The sequence below is a fragment of the Acanthamoeba castellanii genome (assembly GCF_000313135.1).
Source record: "Acanthamoeba castellanii str. Neff unplaced genomic scaffold scf7180000084606, whole genome shotgun sequence".
NCBI lineage: Eukaryota > Discosea > Longamoebia > Acanthamoebidae > Acanthamoeba > Acanthamoeba castellanii.
This window is the reverse complement of record NW_004457678.1, coordinates 10,363-15,597: the sequence shown is the minus strand read 5'-3', so window position 1 is coordinate 15,597 and position 5,235 is coordinate 10,363.

Genomic DNA, 5,235 nt, shown 5'->3' with positions numbered 1-5,235 from the left:
ATGTGAGAGGGGGGGGATGAGCATGAGCATGAGAGAATGAGGATGAGGAGATCGTACACAGTGCAGGCTGGGCCAGCTGATGCCTGCGCCCACTGCGCCACCTCCTCGAACGACATGCGCGAAACCTCCTGGTTGACTTGGTCGTCTGGCATCGGCACGTTGAGCAGCTGCACAGCGAACAGATCATCTGTTAGTCTCGTGCTGTGCTGTGCTGTGCTGTGCTGTGCTGTGCTGTGCTGTGCTGTGCTGTGCTGTGCTGTGCTGTGCTGTGCTGTGCTGTGCTGTGCTGTGCTGTGCTGTGCTGTGCTGTGCTGTGCTGTGCTGTGCTGTGCTGTGCTGTGCCTCAGGTGTACCTGCCCATCGGGCGCTAGCACAATAAACGCCCTCACCACTGGGATCAGCACAGAACTTGTGGTCATTTGAAATGAGAGGTCACAAATGACCATGGAATTTTTGTTGTGCTGACATTTTTGATTTATAGGGCAGTTTTGAAGATTTGGATCTGTACATGTGATTTTGACATGCTAGACTGCTGCATATAAGTGATATTGAGAGACTTGAGATGAAAATGATTTCATAAAAACTTGTAATTTGTGGAGTTAAAAGTGATTTTATCAGCATGAAATGGAGTGGAATTTTAACTTCAGGAATAGTGCTCTAATTCAGCACAAATGTGAAGAATGAAGTTCTGTCTGTGAGTGCAACTGACTGAATATGGTGTGAGGTTGTACATGAACTGGAAGTGAGGGCAGCATGTTGGCCACTGATTACAGAATTGATGGAGGGGGTGAAAGCAAAAGCAAGGTGCATTTTGAGGTTGTTCCAAGTAGCACCAACACAAAACAAGGTAGAGTCAGATTTTACTTTGCGCCAACACGTCTGTGATAAACAAAGAAATGGTAGTTCAAATGCATAGACATTGTGTACATGTACACAATAAAGTAAGCATCCAGTTTTACAGTTTTTGTTGTCAGGTTCATGTCCACAATCAAACTTTTGAGATGGGTTGGAGTGAGCACTTGTCATGGAGGTTCAAAAGGTACATCAAGAGGTTTGCCCAGTCAGCCCAATGTGCCATATGTGGGGCGCTGTAACAAACCTCAGGTGCTGCATGCAATACACAACACCAACAACTTACTTCCTTCTTTTTCCCCTCCTGAGTGGCTCAGGATCAGGCAGTTCTTCAGTGCAGGTTGGGCTAAGGTGACTGGAGTCTTCATCCAGATCAGGCCAGTCTTTCTGCATGCTAAGACCTGGTTGTTGAGATCCAGTGAAACATCTGCACACATGAGGGAATTGTAGGAGACAGAGGTGGGTGGGTCAGCAGTCAAGTGGTAGGACCCATCCATTGCTTCATCCAGCCAGTCAAGGAAGATGCATGCACAGGTAGTTCAACTGACCACACCAAGCCACACAGCTCCTTTCTCACCAGCAATTGCCACAATGGCTCCATCATCTGGTTTCACTGATGTCAGCTCAAGTGTAGCACTTCCAGTGAGACTGATGGAAGCATTGATGGGCCAATCCAATGGCTCCAGGTCAGAGAGAAGGTCATTCTGAGCATGTTTGTACCCATAAACCCAGCCAAATGGGTCACTGGTGAGCTGCTATGGAGGTGGCCTATTGAAGAGAGAGACAAGATCCTGGTAGGATTTCTTCATGGACTGGGCATTGTTCAGTGAGGGCAGAGAGGGTATCCTTGAGGATGGTGGTATAGAGCTGAGCTGGGAGAAGAGGAAGGGAAGAGTCAGAGGGACAGAGGTTGAGGAAGGAATAGGGACCATTACTCTGCCTCTCCATGGATGGGTAGTCCTTCATGAACATCTGCACATCTTCTTCATGACAGGAGAAGCAGAAGACATTAGGCCTGGAGGTTCCCTGAACACCATGGAGAAAGGGATCCAGCCAGGATTTGATAGCCCAGCACTCAAGAAGGAATATAGGCTCAGGGTGAAGGTGCAGAATACCAGTCCTGCAGACCTTGCTTGAAAGCCTCAAGTCAGGACCCATGGATTATACTTCATGCCAATCACAAAGGTTGAGAACATCTGGTCAATATCCTCATGGGTGTGTCCCACAGGCAGGAAGGATATGCTGATTGATCAAAACACCTTGTTGAACACCAGCCAGTGGCAGTAGGCCAGCATGTACTTGTTCTTGTTCTCCTGGCTGCAGTTGTTGAACTGTAGGTAGAGAGTCAACAGACAAAGTCCTGCTGCAGGAATAGCTAAGTGAAGGGTGAGGTGATGGTGCAGTAGAGACACTGCAAAGTTGGGACCACAGCTGAACTGGCCCTGGTGTAGGTACAGGGAGCAGTGGTGAAGGCCATGGTTGATAAATCCATGAATGAAGCTTGTAGAGGTGAAGGTCTTTCCAGGCTGAGGGCAGAGGCACTAGGAGAGGTAGAATGATGTCAGTTGAACTGTCCATGATAATCAACAAGGTCACACTGGGATCAGCAACAGCCTCCTGCTGGTGGAGGTGATAAGCTTTCCACTCCACCTTGATGAGCTTGAGGTGATCCAGCTTCTGCTGCTTCAGCTGTGCCTGCTCTCTTGTGCTCATTGTCCAGTTGGTGAGGGTGTCATTTGTTGAGGCACAGATATTGCACTGCCTGAGGACACAGAACTGAACATCTTATGGAAGTGAGTGAGACTCAACAGCTTTGTGTGGGTGAAGTGCTGGGCGTTCAAGGCATCTGAGTATTTCTGGTAGAGGTGATCCTTGGTCATGATCATTGGCATGTAGATGGAGGTTGAGTTGGGAGCATGACAGCCATACTTGAGTAAGGGAGAAGGTGAGCAAAACAGGTGATGAGTATTGTACATGTACATGATAAAAACACTGGTGATTTATGGTAGTTGTGAGCATGATTAATGAGGATATTCTTTCATGTACATGTACACAATAGATAAGGGAAGTAATACCATGTTGGTATACATGGTTATCCATGTGCTGGCCTGAGCTGTAGCATTGGTGGATGTCAGCAGGGACTTGTGATGATCCAATTAAAGTCCAATGCCTCAAGTGTTGAAAGGACTTTTGCTGCTGGCTGTGGTGTACAGTGGTCCACTAAATCCATAATCTGCTGGCTGGATGTAGCCAGCTGACCAGTATCATTGCCACACACATCCAGAATGAGGAATCTCAAGTACTGGTGTCATGGTGAGATCACTATGATCCTCAGAGTCACTCCCCAAGTGAGTGTCAGGGATGTCATATCCATTTTTGAAGAAAGGGTTGAAATGCCTGAAGAATAAACACTGATAGTTATCATGTACATGTATGTGACCATTTTGTGCATGCAAGTGGAGAAATGAAAATGATGTAAATGTAGTTAAATCATTGTGTATGTGTAGATGATAAAATAGGAATTACAACTACATGTTATATGTTGTCATGATAAATAGAATTTCACTTGATACATCAAAATTTTGATAAAGAAGGTCAAGAATTACAGGAAAAATCAAAAAGAAGTATGGGACAAACCAAGTATCACTGGTCTGATGCTTCCATGGGTGAGCAGTTGAGAGATGTGGTGGGGTGAGAGGGTAGGATAAGAATTGAAGTTAGTGTCAACACAAACCAGTCTACCATCTAACCAGCAGCCAATGACATCTCACCCATGAAGACAGTGAAATTTCAGAGTGGGCTGTCACCATTGGTGGCCTTGAGCCTAACACTTCCAGAAATGTCTGCAAAAAAGCTCATTGGTTGAGTGTAGTCCTTTTAAGGCTGAACATGGTACAATGGTCATTATTCTTTTCCAACCTACACACAACAACATGAGTGACAACCTTACCCAGTCCACAAGTGGCATTCCATCCATGGTAATGACCTGCCACAATGCAGCTGAGCTTGCCAAGCAAGCAACTGGAGTGGAAGAAGTGGAAAACACTGTGTCCAGAAAAAGGTGCCAGTGGCACCTTTTGTTAAGTAAAATCTGTACAAGTGATATATGTGTATGTGCAGCAAAAGCAGTACTTTTGTGAACATGGTGTGTGAGTGGTTTTGGCAAATTATGTACAGAGAGTGGCAAAACAGGGAAAAATGGTGTAGGTCATGGTAAAAGCAGATGGGGCCAATGAAGAATTTCAAGGCATAAGTGTAAAAAAGGGCAAATGTATTTTGTTGGAATGAGGAACAGAACAGAGTGGAGGGAAACATTAGCCAATGGACTTCCACACTTTCCATGGACTGGAAGAGGAGGAGGAGCTGGTCTTGGGTGTGAGAGGGGCAAGGGCAGGATGTGAAGTTAGGCCTTGTAGGAAGGAAGTGATGGCTGTGAGATCTGACTCCTCCAGGAATTTAGAGTGGAAGGTGAGGAGCCAGTTGCTGAGAGAGGAGATGTTGCCCTCTGCTATGGGGGTAGAGGAGAGGCAGACAAAGCTGGAGTAAAGGGCAGCACAGAAGGAGAGGTAGTAGGTGGGATTTGCCTCATAGAGAATGTGGTAGGGGGTGGTGGGTGATGTGATGGGGTGGGGAGAAGGATTGGGAAGCTCTAAGCTCTGTTTGAGGAAGCTGTAGAGGCTGATGTGAAGTGGGGTGTGGTCCAATGATTGAGCAGTGAGGAAAGCAGGAGCAGAGCAGACAACCTCACACATTGGGTGTGGGATGGGGATGTGGTGCAGATAGCAGAAGGGTTTGGGGATGGTGTCACTGGCCAGAGGATGCCAGATGGCAGACATGTTAACCCTCTTGTGGCTGAAGATGAGAACATTGAAGCCACTGACGAGAGGTTCAGAGGTGGGCATGGAGCTGGAGTAAGTTGGGGAGCTGTAGTAGAAGTGGAGTAGGCAGAAGACCTGGAGGGTGGAGTGTGACTTGAGTGAGGTGATGGCGTTGGCGATGTTGGAGGGAGATGAGGAGATGTAGAATCCAACACTGTAAGACTTTGATAGGCAAGTTGCTGCATTGTTGATGTTGAGAGGAATGTCTGAGCTGTGGATGGTAAAGTTGTGCATGTAGATTGACACCTGTGGAAGAAAAAAACCAGTGGACATCAGGAATAAGTGAAAAACCAATGCACATTGGGGAAAAGAGTTGACAAATAAAAACCTGATGTGCATTGGGAAAAGTGTTGACAAATAAAAAACTGATGCGCATCAGGAAAACAATGCAGGCTGATAAATGCACTGGCCATTCATGGAATTGTGTTGGTTGGGCAAGAAGCTTGGTGAGTGGCTTGGTGAATTGGGGGAGATACTTTTTCTGGAGAGCAAGCTCTGCTTTGTG